Below are 21,379 nucleotides of genomic sequence, written 5' to 3'. Positions count from 1 at the left end.
GACAATAAGCCTATCTTCTTCAGAGAAACTTCTGTTCATGTCTCTTGCCCACAATGAAATGGGATCACTTGTTTTTTTCTTAGTAATAAGTATGAGTTCTCTGTGCATTCTACTCAAATTGCTTTTTAATAAGAAAACCCATATCTGTCCTGTTGTGTGTGTGTGTGTATATATATATATATATATAATTGGGCTGCAATAAACATTCTGGTACAGATGTCTTTGTTATATTGTGATTTTTGGTCTTCTGGGTATATACATATAAAGGAATTATAGGATTGAATGGCAGGTCTATTTTTAGATTATAAGTATTCTCCAAACATCCTTCCAAAAGAAACGTATTAGTGTGCATTCCCCCCAGCAGTGTAGAACTTTTCCCTTTTCTCCACATCCACACCAACATCTCTGGTTTGAGTATTTTGTTATGTGGGCTAATCTTACTGGGGTTAGGTGATATCTCACTGTAGTTTTGATTTGCATTTCTCTGAAGATTAATGATGATGAAAATTTTTTCATGTGTCTGTAGATCATGTGTTTGTCTTCTTTAGAGAAGTTTCTCTTCAAGTCCTTTGCCCATCCTGAGATGGGATCACTTGTTATTTTCTTGCTAATATGTTTGAGTTCTCTGTGGATTCTGGTTATTAAACCTTTATCAGAGGTATAACTGCAAATATTTTCTCCCATTCTGCGGGCTGTCTGCTTGCTATACTTACTATGCTCTTGGCTGTGCAGATACTTGATACTGTTCTTGATACTGCTTCAATTGCCTGGGGAGTCCTCCTCATAAATATTCACCCAGGCCGATTTCTTCAAGAGTTTTCCCTGCACTTTCTTCTAGTATATTTATAGTTTCATGTCTTAAGTTTAAATCTTTTATCCAGTGAGAGTCTATCTTAGATAATGGTTAAAGGTGTAAGTCCAGTTTCAGTCTTCTACAGGTTGCCAGCCAGGTCACCCAGCACGATTTGTTAAATAGGGAATCTTTTCCCCACTGAATGTTTTTAATTGGCTTGTCAAAGATCAAATAATGGTAAGTAGCTGGGTTCATCTCTTGGTTCTCTATTCTGTTCCAGACATCTACTTCTCTGTTTTTGTGCCAGTACCATGCTGTTTTGATCACTGTTGATTTATAGTATAGTCTGAGGTTTGGTATCATGATTCCTCCTGCTTTGTTTTTATTTCTAAGTAATGTCTTGGCTATTTGAGTTTTTTTCTGATTCCATATAAAATGAAGTATTATTTTTCGAGAACTTTAAAATATGACAATGTAGCTTTAATAGGAATCGCATTAAAATTATATATTGCTTTGGGTAGTATAAACATTTTAACAATGTTGATTCTTCCCAGCCATGAGCATGGTATGTTTTTCCATTTATTAACATCTTCAGGTATTTCTTTTCTTAAAGTTTCATAGTTCTCTTGGTAGAGATCTTTTACATCCTTTGTTAGGTATACTCCCAAATATTTCATCTTCTTTGGCACCACTGTGAAAGGAATAGAGTCCTTGACTGTTGTTTTGACTTGGCTATTGTTGGTATATATAAAGGCTACAGATTTATGGGTGTTGATTTTGTAGCCTGAGATATTGCTGTATTCCTTGATCACTTCTAAAAGTTTTGTAGTAGAATCCCTGGTGTTTTCCAGATATACAATCGTATCATCTGCGAAGAGTGAAAGTTTGATCACTTCTGACCCTATGAGTATATCCTTGATTGCCTTTTCTTCCTTAATTGCAATGGTTAAAACTTCCATTACAATGTTAAAGAGCAATGTAGACAATGGGAAACCTTGTCTGGTTCCTGATCTAAGTGGAAATGATTTCAATTTAACTCCATTCAATATGATATTGGCTGTGGGTTTGCTGTAGATGGCCTCTATTATTTTAAGAAATGTCCCTTCTATACCAATTTTCTTAAGTGTTCTGATCTTGAAGGGATTCTGGATATTATCAAAAGCTTTCTCTGCGTCAATTGAGAGAATCATATGGTCTTTATTTTTCAATTTGTTTATGTGCTGAATTAGGTTAATAGATTTACGTATTTTGAACCAGCCTTGAGACCCTGGAATAAAATACACTTGGTCATGGTGTATAATTTGTTTGATGTGTTTTTGGATTCTGTTTGTTACGATCTTATTGAGTATTTTTGCATCAATATTCATTAGTGATATTGGTCTATAATTTTCTTTTCTTGTTGGGTCTTTCCCTGGTTTAGGGATCAAGGTGATGTTTGCTTCGCAGAATGTGTTGGGTAGTATTACTTCTTTTTCTATATTTTGGAAGAGGTTTAGTATTATAGGTACTAGTTCTTCTTTAAAGGTTTGGTAGAATTCTGACGTGAAGCCATCTGGTCCCGGGCTTTTCTTTTTAGGGAGATTTTGTATGGTTGATGCTATTTCAGAACTTAATATAGGCCTGTTTGGCATTTACACTTGGTTCTGGCTAAGTCTTGGTAGGTGGCGTACTTCCAAGTCTTGGTTGATTTCCTTCTGATTTTCATATTTCTGAGAGTAAAGTTTCTTGTAATATTCATTAAGGATTTTTTGAATTTCTGAGGGGTCTGTTGTTATTTCGTCTTTACCATTTCTGATTGATAAAATTAGAGATTTTACTCTTTTTTTCCTGGTTAGAATCGCCAAAGGTTTATATATTTTATTGCAAAAAACCAACTTTTGGATTTATTGATCTGTTGTATAATTCTTTTGTTTTCAATTTCATTTAATTTTGCTCTGATTTTGGTTATTTCTTTTCTTCTGCTGGGTTTCAGGTTGGAATGTTTTTTCTTCTCCAATTGCTTGAGAAGTGCCATTAAGTTCTTAACTTCCTCTCTTTCTGTTTTCTTGAGGAAGGCTTGCAGTGCTATAAATTTCCCCCTTAAGACTGCCTTTGCAGTATCCCAGAGATTCTGATAATTCATGTCTTCATTGTCATTTTGTTCCAAGAATTTGGTAATTTCCTTATTAATATTGTCTATAACCCATCTATCTTTCAGCATAAGGTTTTTTAGCTTCCATGTTTTTGTATGGGTATGCAGATTACTGTTGTTATTGAGTTCAACTTTTATTCCATGATGGTCTGGGAAGATGCAAGGAATAATTTTTATTTTTTAAAATTTGCTGAGGTTAGATTTGTGGTCAAGGATGTGGTTGATTTTGGAGTATGTTCCGTGGGCTGATGAGAAGAATGTGTATTCAGTATTGTTGGGATGAAATGTTATGTAGATGTCTGTTACGTCCAGATGTTGAATGGTTAAGTTTAAATCTAAAATTTCTTAGCTTAGCTTCTTTTTGGAGGATCTATCCAGCACTGCTAAAGTGGTTTTAAAATCTCCAATTACTATGTAATTGGAGGAAATCAAGTTACTCATGTCCGTTAGAGTTTCTCTTATAAATTGAGGTGCATTCTGGTTGCATAAATATTAATAATTGAAATCTCATTATATTGAATATTATCTTTAACAAATATGAAGTGTCCATCCTTATCCTTCCTTATTTTGGTTAGTTTAAATCCTATTGTATCTGTGAATAGGATTGCAATGCCTGCTTTTTTCTGCATTTCATTTGCCTGGAATATAGATGACCATCCCTTCACCTTGAGTCTATATTTATCTTTTAAGGTAAGATGAGATTCTTATATGCATCAGATATCTGGCTTGAGTTTTTTTATTCAGTCAGCCAACCTGTGCCTCTTTAGAAGACAATTTAAACCATTCACATTAATTGAGAATATTGATAAGCCTTTCAAGAGTCCAGTGGACATTTTTAATTCTTTCATGACTGCAGAAGCTGAAATTTGATCAAAATTTTCTGGGTGAGTTTACTTTTGTGGTGGAGGATTATGCTGGTCTTTATGGAGGATAGGTTTGAGAATATTCTGGAGAGCTTGTTTAGTTGTGGCAAATTTCTTCAACATGTTAATGTCATTAAAGTATTTAATTTCTCCATCATAAATGAAACTCAGTTTAGTTTGGTACAGGATCCTGGGTTGAAATTTATTTTGTTTTAGGAGATTAAAAGTCAATGACCATACTCTTCTAGCTTGAAAGGTTTCAGCAGAGAGATCTGCAGTTATTCTAATATTCTTGTCCTTGTAGGTAATGGTTTTCTTTCATCTGGCTGCTTTCAGAATTTTCTCCTTTATATTAACTTTAGTGAAATTGATTATGATTGTGTGGGGGATGTCTTATTCAGGTTGAGTCATTATGGAGTTCTGAAACTGTCTGCTATCTGAATTTCAGAATCTCTTGGCACGTCTGGAAAGTTCTCTTTCATAATCACATGAAGAAGATACTCTGTGCCTTGTGAAGTCACTTTGTCACTTTCGGAGATCCCTATAAGACGAATATTGCTTTTCTTTGAATTATCCCAGAGCTCTCTGAGAGAGTGATCTGTTTTTGCCCTTCATTTTTCTTCCTTTTTGAATGTTTGGGGGTATTTGAAAACTTTGTCTTCAATGTCAGAAATCCTTTCTTCTGCTTGCTCCATTCTGTTACTGAGGGATTCTACTGTGTTTCTCAGATCTTTGAGGGCTGCAACTTCTTGTCTCAATGTGTCTAAATCTCTGGTCATTTTGTCTTTGAATTTGTTGAATTCTTGATACATCTTTTTGGTTTCTGCTTGGAATTGTAATTCAATCTTATTTGCTATCCAGATTCTGAATTCAATTTCTGACATCTCAGCTATTTGTTTGTGCATGAGATCTTTTGTTGTGCCTACCTTATTGTTCCTTGGGGGAGTTGATCTACTCTGATTATTCATATTGCCAGAGTTTTTGCGTTGATTGCACCTCATGATTGTTTTTCACTTTTGCCTCTGGCTGTCCTCAGAGTAGGGGAAGTGTCTTTCCAAGATTAGACACCAGCAGCATCACTCTATTGTGGCTGGATCTTTGTAGGGAGTGACCCTGTGTAGCTCCTCTGTGGCTGCCCAAGCCCGGGAGTTTTGGTTGTGGGAGCTGCTTCAGAGTGTGACACACCCAGATCCAGCAACAGGGTGGGGAGTGGTGCATACACTTCTGGGAGTGCCTAGTGACTTTGGAACAGAGAGCCCAAGTCTCCAGCAGTCTCTGGCCAGGAGAAGGGCTCCACGCAGAGGTCGGGACGGCTCCAGAGGGCCCGCAGCTACCAGTGTCCTTGGCTAGATGAGCGGGCCAGTGTGGAGGCAGGAAAGATACGGGATGAAGGACGCAGGTTGTGTGGCTCCTGGAGTTCCTGGCCAGAGTGTTCAGAGGCCTGGTGGGCATGGGACGCAGGGCCGCCGGGTTGCCAGTGGAGTCCCTGGCTGGGGCTGGTGCGGGTCGCTGGGCCATGTGGTTGCTGGTGAGTCCCTGGCTGGGGCAGAGGTACGGAGGACTGGGTGGGCACGGGTCGCAGGTTGTGGTGCGCACAGCCGCCGGTGAGTTCCTGACCATGGTGTGTGTACAGATGTCCAGGCGGGCACTGGGCATGGGGCTCGTGGCCATGCAGCTGCAGGCGGAGATCCTGGTGGGTGGGGCAGGGGCTTTGCATGGCCCCCAGCATCTCTTGCTGGGGGGGCACTTCATACAGCAGACAGGGAGGTGGGGCACTGCTCAAGAACCTCATCCCTCAGTCTCAGCAGTGGATAGGCTTCTGGTTCATCAAGTAAGGGGGGAAGGGTGTACTGGAATTTCAGAATGGCATGGAAGACCTTAGTTCAATATTTCTATCTAGCAAGACAGTATTCAGAGTCACAGCAGGTCCTCTGAGGAAGTAGCCCCACTTCCCACAGCACTCACCCGTGGTGTTAAGAAATATTTCCACAGTTCACCAGTTGTCCATAGAAAACCTGTAGGAGCAAACGAAGAGAGAAAAGAAAGGAGACAAAAAACAAAGAAAAGCCACCGCTCTTGGGAGAGGGGACAGACACTCCTCCTTCCAGATGAATTTTGTACCTGAAGTTTGGTTTCTTGGAGTCGCAGCTTGCCTTAGCAGAGGTGACCTGCAGTTATCATCTCTCTCTTGGCTGGGCTCCCAGTCTTCAGCTTAATTGGGCTGTTTCTGGACATTATCTTTCCTTTTGGACAGGAGCTTTCCTCGGAAGCTGCTTCGCAGAACCTGTTAGGGGAAGATTCTTTCCTTCCCAATCTTTTGGAATAGTATCTGCAGTATGGGAATAAGCTCTTCCTTTAAGGTTTGGTAGAATTCTAGTGTGAAGCCCTCCAGACCAAGGCATTATTTGCTTGGGAGATATTTTATTTTTGCTTTGATCTCAGTGCTTGAAATTGGTCTTTTCAGGATATCTGTTTCATCTGGGGTAAGTCTAGGGGGAGGATGTGATTCCAAATATTGATCCATTTCCTTCACGTTGTCAAATTTTGGGCATAGATTTTCTTGTACTATTCAGAGATAATCTCTTGTATCTCTATGGCATCTGTTCTTGTTTCCCCTTTATCATTTTTGATTGAGGTTACTAGAGATTTTACATTTTTATTTCTAGCTAGTCTGGCCAAAGTTTTGTCTATTTTATTTATTTTTTCAAAAAAGCAACTCCTTGTTTTGTTAATTTTCTGAATGATTATTTTGTTTTCAGTGTCATTAATCTCTGGTTTAATTTTGGATATTTCTTTTCTTTTTGTTTATTTATTTTTGGATATTTGTTTTTTTTTCTGTTGGGTTTAGGCTTAAATTTTTCTTCTTTTTCCAATTCCATAAGATGGCTTGTGAGTTTGTTGACACACTCTTTTTCTGTTTTTCAGATGTAGGCTTCTAAAGTTTTAAAATTCCACTCATGATTGCTTTTGCTGTTTCCCACAGGTTTTGGTAGCTTGTGTCTTCATTGTCTTTATGCTCAAGAAATGTAATGATTTCCTCTTTTATTTCTTCCCGCACCAAACTGTCATTCAACATAAGGTTGTTTAATTTCCATGCCTTTGTGTGGGGTTGAACGTTTTTGTTGGAGTTCAGTTCTACCTTTAATACCTTGTGGTCTGAGAAGATACAAGGTCAAATTTCAACCCTTTTTATTCCGTTGAGGTTTGTTTTGTGTCCTAGGGTATGATCAATTTTAGAGAATCTTCTGTGGAGAGATGAGAAGAATATATATTCTTTAGCTTTGGGATGGACTGGTCTATATACATCTATCAAGGACAGTTGTTTTAGAGTTACAAAAAAGTCCCTTACATCTTTGTTTAGTTTCTGTTTAGAGGATCTGTCAAACTCTGTAAGAGGAGTGTTAAATCCCCTGTTATTATGGTGTTATAGGATATCATATTCCTCAAATTAATTAAGGTCTGTTTCAAGAATCAGGGAACATTTAAGTTGGGTGCATAAATATATAGAATTTAAATGTCTTCTTGTTGTATTTTTCCTTTGACCAATATGAAGTATCCATCTTTTCTCTTTTATGAATTTAGTTGCTTTAAATCCACATATCTGAAAATAAGATTGCAACCCCTCTTTTTTTCTGAATACATTTGTCTGATAAATTGTCTTGCAACCCTTAACTCTGAGTTTTAATTCGGTGTTTGAGGCTAGGTGTGTTTGCAGCAGACAGCAAATGGATAGCTTGTATTTTTTTTTTTTTTAATCCAATCAGCCAGTCTATATGTTTTCAGTAGAGAATTCAGGACATTAACATTTATTAAGATAATTGGGAAATGTGGCAGTATTCTATTCATCTTATTTTTTTATTATTAAAGCATAGCTGTGTACATTAATGTGATCATGGGGCACCATACACTGGATTTATATACCATTTGACGTGTTTTCATCACACTGGTTAACATAGCCTTCCTGGCATTTTCTTAGTTATTGCATTAAGATATTTGTATTCTACATTTATTAAGTTTCACATGTACCCTTGTAATATGCGCTGTAGGTGTGATCCCACCAATCACTCTCCCTCTGCCCATCCTGCCCGTTCCCCCCTTTCTCCTTTCCCCATATTCTTCGGTTATAAATGGGTTATAACTTTCAGATGAAAGCCACAAATTAGTTTCACAGTAGGACTGAGTACATTGGATAGTTTTTCTTCCATTCTTGAGATACTTTACTAAGAAGAATATGTTCCAGCTCCATCCATATAAACATGAAAGCGGTAAAGTGCCCATTGATCCATGAATGGATTAATAAATTGTGGTATATGGACACCATGGAATATTATGCAGCCTTAAAGAAAGATGGAGACTTTATCTCTATTAACCTTATTTTGGGAAAGTCCATTGCTTAGTTTTATCTTTTGTATCATTGTGAAAGCTAGGTTCTGTCCTTTAAATTCTGGGTGCTTACCTTTCTGGTAGTCCATTGTGATAGTAAGTGTGTAAAACAGGTTGAAGTATTTCCTGTAGAGCTGGTCTTGTTATGGCAAACTTCCTCAATGTTTGCATATCAGTAAAAGATTTGATTTTTCTCTGTCAATTTTAAAGCTTAACTTAGCAGGATATAGAATTCTGGGCTGGAAATTGTTTTGTTTAAGTATATTAAGGATAGATGACCATTGTCTTCTGACTTGAAAAGTTTCATTAGAGAAGTCTGCAGGCACCCTGATGGATTTGCCCTTGTAGGTCAGTTGTCACTTACTCCTGGAAGTTTGCAGAATCTTTTCTTTTGTTTTGGCTTTGGACAATGTCTTGGAGAAGCTCTATTAGAGTTGAGGAGACCTGGAGTCCAATGGCCCTCTGAAAGGAGTGTCAGAGTCTTTGGTGATGTTTGGGACATTTTCATTTATGATGTTCTTAGTATGACTTCTATTCCTCTGGGGCATTTTTCTTCCATTTCTGGGATACCCATAACTCATATTTTGAATACTATATGAAGTCCCATAATTCTTTCAGTGTATGTTCTGGTTTCTCTTCCTTTTTTTCTGCCTCATTAACTGAGTTATCTCAAGAGCTTTGTCCTCTACCTCTTAGATTCTTTGTTCTGCATGCTCTAATCTGTTATTGATACTTTTTATTGCACCTTTAAGTTCCCTAATTGACGGCTTCAGTTCCTTCAGCTCTGCTATATCCTTTCTATATTCTTCATGTCATTCATCTCTTATTTGATTCTGTTTTTGGATTTCCTATTGGTAATTTTCCACTTTCGCAGCAATTCCCTTCATTGTTTTTATCACGTGTATTTTAAATTCCTCTTCAGTCATTTCTAACATTTCTTTATATGTGGAATTCTCTGCAGTAACTACCTCATGGTCCCTTTGGTCTGGTTTTTCATGTTGCCAGGATTTTTCTGCTGTTTCATCCTCATGAGTGTTTTCTTTTGTCTGTTTCCTTGCCATAAGTTTCCTTTTACTTCTTCTTGCTCTTTATTTATTTATTTATTTTTATTATTAAATCTTAGCTGTGTACATTAATGGGATCATGGGGCACCATACACCGGTTTTATAGGATACATTTTGATACATTTTCATCATACTGGTTAAGATAGCATCCCTGGCATTTTCTTAGTTATTGTGTTAAGATTTTTACATTCTATATTTACTAAGTTTCACATATGCACTTGTACGATACACTGCAGGTGTAATCCCACCAATAACCCTCCCTCCACCCACCTCCCCCTTCTCTCCCCTCCTTTTTCCCTTCCCTATTTTTGGGTTATAACTGGGCTATAGCTTTCATGTGAAAGCCATAAATTAGTTTCATAGTAGGGCTGAGTACATTGGATACTTTTCCTTCCATTCTTGAGATACTTTACTAAGAAGAATACGTTCCAGCTCCATCTATGTAAACATGAAAGAGGTAAAGTCTCCATCTTCCTTTAAGGCTACATAATGTTCCATTGGGTACATATACCACAATTTATTAATCCATTTGTGGATTGATGGGCATGTGGGCTTTTTCCATGACTTAGCAATTATGAATTGGGCTGCAATAAACATTCTGGTACAAATATCTTTGTTATGATGTGATTTTTGGTCTTCTGGGTATATACCTAGTAGAGGAATTATAGGATTGAATGGCAGATCTATTTTTAGATCTCTAAGTGTTGTCCAAACACCTTTCCAAAAGGAAGGTATTAATTTGCATTCCTACCAGCAGTATAGAAGTGTTTCCTTTTCTCCACATCCACGCCAATATCTCTGGTCTTGGTATTTTGTGATGCGGGCTAATCTTACTGAAGTTAGATGATATCTCAAAGTAGTTTTGATTTTCATTTCTCTGATGATTAAAGATGTCGAGCATTTTTTCATATGTCTGTAGGCCATGCACCTGTCTTTTTCAGAGAAGTTTCTCTTCAAGTCCCTTACCCAGCCTGTGATGGGATCACTTGTTCTTTTCTTGCTTATATGTTTGAGTTCTCTGTGGATTCTTGTAGGATAATATTTAGAAATAAACATATCCTACATCAAGCACACAAAGTGAATTCAGTGTGAGTTTAAAATGACTTGCTTTTCTTCTAGAGGCTTAAGGGACCTGGACCCCCCGGGACACATGCAGAGTTGGCTTGCCTGGAGTTAAACATTCCACAATTCCATTCTTTGAAGCTGTGCACCCTGTGAAGCATGAGATCAAAGGGCATGCCACCCTTCCTCAGAGATATGGGCCAGATGTTTGACATATGTTAACAACATATTGTCAGAGGTCTATAGGTACTCTGCCTTGAGGGAAAGACACAGTCATTACTTTATACTGAGTAAACTGAGTGAATGCTTGAAGATATTCTTCCATTAACTCTGTTCCCCTGTGGCTACTTTCTTCTTTGTGATCTTTGTTTAGATACCTGCTCAGAAATTAGTCAATGTTTAAAAGAAGAGGTTTACTACAAAGGTGATTGTATTGATACGATAACAAAATATTTCCTTTCAAGTTGATTTCAGATAGGTAAAATAAGAAAATGATGGAACTAACAGATGATAGATTAAGTGTGTACGTGACTAGAAAAGTATAACATCAAAACCCTGAATAAAGATTTTCACTACACACCATCCCATCTCGTGTAGTCTGTTTCTTGACTTAATAATTACAGGAGCGAGTTTACACGCACGACAAAGCTGCTGTTCATTCGGGTCTCTGGTCATGCAACAATTCTGGTTATTATACCTTTGTCGGAGAATAACCTGCAAATATCTTCTCCCATTCTGAGAGCTATTTGCTTGCTTTAATTACTGTTATTGGCTGTGCAGAAGCTTTTTAGTTTGATCAGGTCCCAGTAGTGTATTTTTAAAGCTGCTTCGATTGCCTGGGGATCCTCCTCATAAATACTCACCCAGACCGAATTCTTCAAGGGCTGTCCCTGCACTCTCTTCTAGTATTTTTACAGTTTCATGTCTTAAGTTTAAATCTTTAATCCAGTGAGAGTCTATCTTAGTTAATGGTGAAAGGTGTGAGTCCAGATCAGTCTTATACAGGTGCCCAGCCAGTTCACCCAGCACCATTTATTAAATAGGGAATATTTTCCCCACTGAATGTTTTTTATTGGCTTGTCAAAGATCAAATAATGTTAAGTAGCTGGATTCATCTCTTGGTTCTCTATTCTGTTCCAGACGTATATTACTCTGTTTTTGTGCCAGTACCATGCTGTTTTGATCACTATCGATTTATAGTATAGTCTGAGGTCTGGTAGCGTGATTCCTCCTGCTTTGTTTTATTTCTGAGTAATGTCTTGGCTATTCAAGGTTTTTTCTCATTCCATATAAAATGAATTATTATATTTTCAAGATCTTCAAAGTATGACAGTGGAGCTTTAATAGGGATTACCCTAAAATTGTACATTGCTTTGGGTAGTATGGACATTTGAACAATGTTGATTCTTCCCAGGCATGAGCGTGGTATGTTTTTCCATTTGTTAACATTTTCAGCTATTTCTTTTCTTAGAGTTTCATAATTCTCTTTATAGAGATCTTTCACGTCTTTTGTTTGATAAACTCCCAAATATTTCATCATTTTTGGCACTACTGTGAATGGAATAGAGTCCTTAACTGTTTTTTAGCTTAACTCTTATTGATATATATATATATATATATATGTATATGTATATATGTATATTTATATATAAAGGCTACTGATTTATAAATGTTGATTTTATAACCTGAGATGCTGCTGTATTCCTTGATCACTTCTAAGAGTTTTGTAGTAGAATCCCTGGTGTTTTCCAGATATACAATCATATCATCTGCAAAGACCAAAAGTTTTATCTCTTTTGACCCTATATGGATACATTTGATTGCCTTTTCTTCTGTAATTGTGGTGGCTAAAACTTCCATTACAATGTTAAAGAGCAGTGGAGACAATGGGCATCCTTGTCTGGTTCCTGATCTGAGTGGAAATGATTTCAACTTAACTCCATTCACTACAATATTGGCTTTGGGTTTGCTATAGATGGCCTCTATCAGTTTAAGAAATGTCCCTTCTATACCATTTTTCTTAAGTGTTCTGATCATGAAGGGATGCTGGATATTATCAAAAGCTTTTTCTGCATCAATTGAGAGAATTATATGGTCTTTGTTTTTTAATTTGTTTATGTGCTGAATTATACTTATATAGTTACGTATATTGAACCAGCCTTGAGACCCTGGGATAAAATCAACTTGATCATAATGTATAATTTGTTTGATGTGTTGCTGGATTCAGTTTGTTAGGATCTTGTTGTATATTTTTGCATCAATATTCATTAGTGATATTGGTCTATAATTTTATTTTCTTTTTGGGTGTTTTCCTGGTTTGGTGATCAGGGTGATGTTTACTTCATATAACGTTTGGGTAGTCTTACTTCCTTTTCTATATTTTGGAACAGGTTGAGTAATATAGGTAACAATTCCTCTTTAAATGTTTGGTAGAGTTCTGACGTGAAACCGTCTGGTCCTGGGCTTTTTTTTAGGGAGATTTTTTATGGTTGATGCTATTTCAGAACTTGATATGGGCTTGTTCAACATTTCCAATGATTCTGGCTGAGTCTCAGAAGGTGACGTGCTTCCAAGTATTGGTGCATTTTTTTCAGATTTTCATATTTCTGAGAATAAAGTTTCTTGTAATATTCATTAAGGATTTTTTGAATTTCTGAGGAGTCTGTTGTTATTTAGTCTTTGTTGTTTCTGCGTGATGAGAATAGAGATGTTACTCTTTTTTTCCTGGTTAGGTTAGCCAAAGGTTTATCTATTTTTTTGACCTTTTCAAAAAACCAACTTTTTAATTAATTGATCTGTTGTATAATTCTTTTGTTTTCAATTCCATTTAATTGTGCTCTAATTTTGGTTATTTCTTTTCTTCTACTGTGTTTGGGGTTGGAATGTTCTTCCTTTTCCAGTTGCTTGAGATGTCCCATTAAGTTGTTAACTTCCACTCTTTCCATTCTCTTGAGGAAGGCTTGCAGTGTTATAAATTTCCCTTTTAGGACTTCCTTTGGAGTATCCCAAAGGTTCTGATAATTCATATCCTAATTGCCTTTTTGTTCAAAAAATTGGGAAATTTCCTTCTTAATCTCATCTCTGACCCAGATATCCTTCAGCATAAGGTTATTTAACTTCAAAGTTTTTGCATGAGTATGCAGATTCCTGTTGTTACTGAGTTCAACTTCCATTACATGGTGGTCTGAGAAGATGCAAGGAATAATTTCTATTCCTTTAAATTTTGAGTTTAGACTTGTGGCCTAAGATGTGATCAATTTTGGAGTATTTTCCGTGGGCTGATGAGAAGTATGTGTATTCAGTTTTGTTAGGATGAAATGTTCTGTAGATGTTTGCTAAATCCAAATATTGGATGGTTAGGTTTAAATCTAAAGTTGCTTTGCTCAGCTTTTTATTGGAGGGTCTATCCAACACTGCCAAAGGAGTGTTGAAATCTCCAGTAATTATGGAGCTGGAGGAGATCAAGTTGGTCATGTCTGTTAGAGTTTCTCTTATAAATTGAGGTGCATTCTAGTTGGGTGCATAGATATTAATGAAATCTCATCATATTGAGTATTACCCTTAACAAATATGAAGTGACCATTCTTTTCTTTTTTTTTATTAAATCCTAGCTATATACATTGATATAATCACGGGGCATCATTCACTAGCTTCACAGACCGTTTACCAAGTTTCACGTATACCCTTGTAAGATGCACCGCTGGTGTAATCCCACCAATCCCCTTGCCTCTACCACCTCCCTCCTCCATCCCCTCCTTGTCCCCCTTCCCCCTATTCTTAGGTTGTAACTGGGTTATAGCTTTCATATAAAAACCCTAAATTAGTTTCATAGTAGGGCTGAGTACATTGGGTACTTTTCCTTCCATTCTTAAGATACTGTACTAAGAAGAATATGTTCCAGTTCCATCCATGTAAACATGAAAGAGGTGGTCTCCATGTTTCTTTAAGGCTGCATAATATTCCATAGTGTACATATACCCCAATTTATTCATCCATTCGTGGATCGATGGGCACTTGGGCTTCTTCCATGACTTAGCAATTATGAATTGGGCTGCAATAAACATTCTGGTACAAATATCTTTGTTATGATGTGATTTTTGGTCTTCTGGGTATATGCCCAGTAGAGGGATTACAGGATTGAATGGCAGATCTATTTTTGGATCTCTAAGTGTTCTCCATATCTCTTTCCAAAAGGAATGTATTAATTTGCATTCCCACCAGCAGTGCAAAAGTGTTCCCTTTTCTCCACATCCACGCCAACATCTCTGGTCTTGGGATTTTGTGATATAGGCTTGTCTCACTGGAGTTAGATGGTATCTCAAAGTAGTTTTGATTTGCATTTCTCTGATGATTAAAGATGATGAGCATTTTCTCATATGTCTGAAGGCCGTGCGCCTGTCTACTTCACAGAAGTTTCTCTTCATATCCCTTGCCCAGCCTGCGATGGGATCCCTTGTTCTATTCTTGCTAATGCGTTTGAGTTCTCTGTGGATTCTGGTTAGTAAACCTTTGTCAGAGACATAACCTGCAAATCTTCTCCGATTCTGAGGGCTGTTTGTTTGGTTTACTTACTGTGTTCTTGGCTGTGTAGAAGCTTTATAGTTTGATCAAGTCCCAGTAGTGTATTTTTGAAGCTGCTTCAATTGCCCAGGGGGTCCTCCTCATAAAATACTCTCCCAGACCAATTTCTTCAGGGTTCTCCCTGCACTTTCCTCTAGTATTTTTATAGTTTCATGTCTTAAGTTTAAATATTTGATCCAGTGAGAGTCTATCTTAGTTAATGGTGAAAGGTGTGGGTCCAGTTTCAGTGTTCTACAGGTTGCCAGCCAGTTCACCCAGCACCATTTGTTAAATAGGAAATCTTTTCCCCACTGAATGTTTTTAATTGGCGTGTCAAAGATTAAATAACGGTAAGTAGCTGGGTTCATCTCTTGGTTCTCTATTCTGTTCCAGACATCTACTTCTCTGTTTTTGTGCCAATACCATGCAGTTTTGATCACTATCGATTTGTAGTATAGTCTGAGGTCTGGTAGCATAATTCCTCCTGCTTTGTTTTTATTTCTGAGTAATGTCTTGGCTATTCGAGGTTTTTTCTGATTCCATATAAAACGAAGTATTGTTTTTTCAAGATCTTTAATTATGACAGTGGAGCTTTAATAGGGATTGCATTGAAATTATATATTGCTTTGGGTAGTATGGACATTTTAACAATGTTGATTCTTCCCAGCCATGAGCATGGTATGTTTTTCCATTTGTTAACATTTTCAGCTATTTCTTTTCTTAGAGTTTCATAGTTATCTTTATAGAGATCTTTCACATCCTTTGTTAGATAAATTCCCAAGTATTTCATCTTCTTTGGCACTACTGTGAATGGGAAAGAGTCCTTAATTGTTTTTTTAACTTGACTATTGTTGGTATTTATAAAGGCTACCGATTTATGAATGTTGATTTTGTAACCTGAGATGCTGCTGTATTCCTTGATCACTTCTAAGAGTTTTGTAGTAGAGTCCCTAGTGTTTTCCAGATATACTATCATATCATCTGCGAAGAGTAAAAGTTTGATCTCCTCTGATCCTATATAGATACCCTTGATCGCCTTTTCTTCCCTAATTGGTGTGGCTAAAACTTCAATTATAATGTTAAAAAGCAATGGAGACAATGGGCAGCCTTGTCTGTTTCCTGATCTGAGTGGAAATGATTCCAATTTAATTCCATTCAATATGATATTGGCTGTGGGTTTGCTGTAGATGGGCTCTATCAGTTTAAGAAATGTCCCTTCTATACTGATTTTCTTAAGTGTTCTGATCATGAAGGGATGCTGGATATTATGAAAAGCTTTTTCTGCATCGATTGAAAGAATCATATGGTCTTTGTTTTTTAATTTGTTTATGTGCTGAATTACATTTATAGATTTACGTATATTGAACAGGCCTTGAGTCCCTGGGATAAAACCGACTTGGTCATGATGTATAATTTGTTTGATGTGTTGCTGGATTCTGTTTGTTAGGATCTTGTTGAATATATTTGCATCTATATTCATTAGTGGTATTGGTCTATAATTGTCTTTACTTGTTGGATCTTTTCCTGGTTTGGGGTTCAGGGTGATGTTTGCTTCGTAGAATGTGTTAGGTAGTCTTCCTTCGTTTTCTACCTTTTGGAACAGGTTGAGCAATATAGGTACTAATTCCTCTTTTAAAGTTTGGGAGATTTCTGACGTGAAACCATCTGGTCCTGGGCTTTTCTTTTTAGGGAGGTTTTGTATGGTTGATGCTATTTCCGAGTTTGATATGAGCCTGTTCAACATTTGCACTTGATTCTGGCTAAGTCTTGGAAGGTGACGTGCTTCCAAGTATTGGTCTATTTCCTTCAGATTTTCATATTTCTGAGAATGTAGTTTCTTGTAGTATTCATTAAAGATTTTTTTGATTTCTGAGGAGTCTGTTGTTATTTCGTGTTTGTTGTTTCTGATTGATGAGATTAGAGATTTTACTCTTTTTTTCCTGATTAGGTTGGCCAAAGGTTTATCTATTTTACTGACCTTTTCGAAAAACCAGCTTTTTGATTTACTGATCTTTTGTATTATTCTTTTGTTTTCAATTTCATTTAATTCTTCTCTAATTTTGGCTATTTGTTTTCTTCTACTGGGTTTGGGGTTGTAATTTTCTTCCTTTTCCAGTTGCTTAAGATGTCCCATTAAGTTGTTAACTTCCTCTCTTTCTGTTCTCTTGAGGAAGGCTTGCAGTGCTATAAATTTGCCTCTTAGAACTGCCTTTGCAGTGTTTCAGAGGTTCTGATAGTTCGTGTCTTCATTGTTGTTTTGTTCCAAAAAATTGGCGATTTCTTTCTTAATCTCATCTCTGACCCAGCTATCATTCAGCATAAGGTTATTTAACTTCCATGTTTTTGTATGAGTATGCAAAACAGATTCCTGTTGTTATTCAGCTCAAGTTTTATTCCATGTTGGTCAGAGAAGATGCATGGAATAATTTGTATTCCTTTAAATTTACTGAGGTTAGACTTGTGACCTAAGATGTGATTGATTTTGGAGTAAGTTCCATGAGCTGATGAGAAGTATGTGTATTCCATTTTGTTGGGATGAAATGTTCTGTAGATGTCTGCTAAATCCAAATGTTGGATGGTTAGGTTTAAATCTAAGATTTCTTTGCTCAGCTTCTTTTTTGAAGATCGATCCAACACTGCCAAAGGAGTGTTTAAATCTCCGACGATTATGGAGCTGGAAGAAATCAAGTTGCTCATGTCTGTTAGAGTTTCTCTTATAAATTGAGGTGCATTCTGGTTGGGTGCATAGATATTAATAATTGAGATTTCATCATATTGAGTATTACCCTTAACAAATATGAAGTGACCATTCTTATCCTTCCTTACTTTTCTTGGTTTAAAGCCTATTGTATTTGCAAATAAAATTGCAACACCTGCTTATTTCTGATTACTGTTTGCCTGAAATATGAATGACCATCCTTTCACCCGGAGTCTGTATTTGTCTTTTAAGTTAAGATGTGACTCTTGTATGCAACAGATATCTGGCCTGAGTTTTTGTATCCAGTCAGCTAACCTATGCCTCTTTAGAGGACAGTTTAAGCCGTTCACATTGATGGAGACTATTGATAAGTCTGGTGAAGTTTTGGCTATCGAGTTTTTCAAAAGTCCAGTGGGCCTTTATCATCCTTTTGCCAGTGTGGAAATTGGAGTTTGTTTCGAAGTTTCTGAGTGTGTTTACCTTTGTGGTATAGGATTGGGTTGGTCATTATGGAGGATAGGTCTGAGAATATCCTGAAGAGCTGGTTTGGTTATGGCAAATTTCTTCAACATATGAATGTCATTAAAGTATTTAATTTCTCCATCATAAATGAAACTCAGTTTAGCTGGATACAAGATCTGGGGTTGAAAGTTATTTTGCTTTAGGAGATTAAAAGTCGGTGACTACCCTCTTCTGGCTTGAAAAGTTTCAGCAGAGAGATCTGCAGTCATTCTAATATTCTTCCCTTTGAAGGTAAAGGTTTTCTATTTTGTGGCATCTTTGAGGATTTTCTCCTTCATATTAACTTTAGTGAAGTTAATTATGATATGCCTGGGGGATGTCTTATTGGGGTTGAGTCGTGCTGGGGTTCTGAACCTGTCTGCTATCTGAATTTCAGAATCTCTAGGCATGTCTGGAAAATTCTCTTTCATAATTTCATGCAAAAGCGCCTCTGTGCCCAGCGAGGCCACTTCATCTGTTTCTGGAACTCCAATGATTCGGATATTCGCCTTCTTCGAATTATCCCTGAGCTCTCGGAGAGAATTATCCATCTTTGCTCTCCATTTCTCTTCCTCTTTGAGAGTTTGGGAGCATTCAAAGGCTTTATCTTCAATGTCCGAAATCCTTTCTGCTGCTTGCTCCATTCTGTTGCTGAGGGATTCTACTGTATTTTTCATATCTTTGAGGGCTGCAAATTCTTGTCTCAATGTATCTAAATCTCCGGTCATTTGGTCTTTGAATTTGTTGAATTCTTGATACATCTTTTGGGTTTCTCCTCGAATTCCTAATTCCACTTTGTTAATCTTGTCTGCAATCCAAATTCTGAATTCAATTTCTGACATCTCAGCCAGTTGTTTATGAATAGGATCTTCAATTATATCTGCCATATCTTTCCTTGGGGGGATTGATCTATTCTGGTTATTCATGTTACCAGAGTTTTTCCACTGATTCTGCCCCATGGCTGTTTTACTCCCTTTGATTTTTCCCCCTGGGGCTTTGTCGAGGGCCTGTATTGTATTGTGGCCTGAGAAACTGGGGCCCTGTCTGGTGTGGTGGCGCTAAGTGGTTCTGTCTTGTTTTCAGCTGGTTTCAGTTCCACCCTAGTGAAACAGATACTCTGGATTGAGGTTTCAGCTGTGGAGAAATATCAGCAATTAAGTCACCCCGCCCCACACTGGCAAACAATTGGAAAAGAAAAATCAAACCTTCCTACAACTGTGCACCCAGGGCACCACCTGATTTGTCCTCAGGCGATTGGTTCAGTTCAAAAAGTCCAAATCAATTGTCTCAGTCTGCACCTGTCATGGATGAGAGAGTTTAAGAGGTCTCTGGCAACTGGATCACAGGGGTCTGGTGACTACTCTGGTGTGGCTTGCTCCAGTGCTGTGTGGAATCAGGAGGAGCAACCCAGCCAATAGATCAGTATGGGAAGTTTGCTGCCTCCTTCCCCACCTTGCACACTGTCACAGCCAGTCACTGATAGCCCTGCAGTTGGCTCACCCAGTTGCCTGTAGTGAATCGGTACTCCAGGAGTTTGTACCTGCCTGAATGACAAGGAAGTCTGCCAGGCCACTGTGCTCTGCCTCTCTCTAGCAGGAGGAGGTGAGGCCTAACAATCTCCGGCACTTGATGAAGGTTGGGTGGTTTTCACGCAGGTCCAGTCTCACCTCTGATTAATGTTACTGACAGTATAGAACAGAACAACTCTGCGGTTCCCCTGCAGAAGAGAAGCTGAATTGAGTTGCAAATCAACTTGTCTTTGTTCTTGTATTGTCTACAGGCTGACGATCCCCTGAGGGCCAGGTGCGTCTTAGGTTTAGTAAAGCAGACCTCTGGGTTAGCCCCGCCCTGGGAGTTTCCCCGGTTTGCAAGTTGGAGTTGCCTCAGGCAAATCCTATACTCAGAGTCTCTGGTTGCCCAGGGAGACAGTGGGTGTGGCTTCAGCATATTCGGTGTTGAGCCGCATTGCTAGCAAAAGAGGGCTGCTGTTTTATGGCTCAGGCAACCAATGCTCTGGTGTAGCTCCCCTCCAGCCAACCATCCTCTCTCTGCTTCCGTACCCCAGAGTCTGCACCAATTGGCTGCAGCCCAGCACTGTCTATACCTCTCGAGCAATCGCCCAAGTGTCTGGACCCCTGGAGGACAGGCCTCCAGACCTTGGAGCGAGAGCAGAGGGGAGTGTGGGGAGCGCTGGGAGCCTGGGGTTGCGGGCAGAGGACACACACAGCTTTACACAGTTTTATGCCTGGCCATATTGTCACCAAAAAAAGGGTGTCACACTGTGCCTCAGGGAACTGCCACTCCAGTGCAGTCTCCTCTCTGACGACCGGGACTGGCCTCCAGACCTCAGTGTGAGTGAAAGGGAGCACTGGGAGCTCAGAATTCCAGGTAGAGACTATATACAGTTTATATAGTTTTATGCCTGGCAGGAGGATGCCGTGGCACCCTAGTAGGGGAGGTAGGTCCAGTTTTTAAAGGGTCTCTCCCATGGAGTATAGTGGGAGGACCTTTGAACTCTGCCCAGTTTTTTGTGGGGCACTCTGAGTCATTCTTATGGGGGAGGGGACTCCCGTCCGCTTGGTGATGGATTTTGTACCTTTTGTTTGTATCCTTGTGGTCAGAGCTCACCTCAGCGGGGTTGACTTGCGTTCTTCAAGCTTCTCTCTTAGTGCAGCTCAAATCCACCAGGTTACTTGCTGAATTTTTGTCCTTTAACACTCCTACTGGACGGGAGCCTCTGTGGAAAGCTGGTTTCAGTCAGCCATGTTGTTTCCTCACTGAAGTGACCATTCTTATCCTTCCTTACTTTTGTTGGTTAAAGCCTAGTGAGTTTGCAAATAGAATTGCAACACCTGCTTTTTTCTGATTACCATTTGCCTGAATGATGGACGACCATCCTTTCACCCTGAGTCTATATTTATCTTCTAAGTTAAGAGATGACTCTTTTATGCAGCAAATATCTGGCCTGAGTTTTTATATCCAGTCAGCTAACCTCTACCTCTTTAGAGGACAGTTTAAGCCGTTCACATTAATGGAGAATATTGATAAGTCTGTTAAAATTTTGGGTATCGAGTTTTGAAAAGTCCAGTGGACTTTTTTAATCCTTTCGCCACTGTGGAATTTGGAGTTTTTTCAAAAGTTCCTGAGTAAGTTTATGTTTATGGTAGAGGATTGGGCTGTTCATTATGGTGGACAGGTCTGAGAATATCCTGAAGTGCTGGTTTGGTTATGGCAAATGTTTTTAACATATGAATGTCATAATAGTATATAATTTCTCCATCATAAATGAAACTCAGTTTAGCTGGACTCAGGATCCGGGCTTGG

Source organism: Nycticebus coucang, chromosome 7, assembly GCF_027406575.1.
Source record: "Nycticebus coucang isolate mNycCou1 chromosome 7, mNycCou1.pri, whole genome shotgun sequence".
Lineage (NCBI taxonomy): Eukaryota > Metazoa > Chordata > Mammalia > Primates > Lorisidae > Nycticebus > Nycticebus coucang.
The sequence above is the reverse complement of the archived record's forward strand: the minus strand, read 5'-3'. Positions refer to the sequence as shown.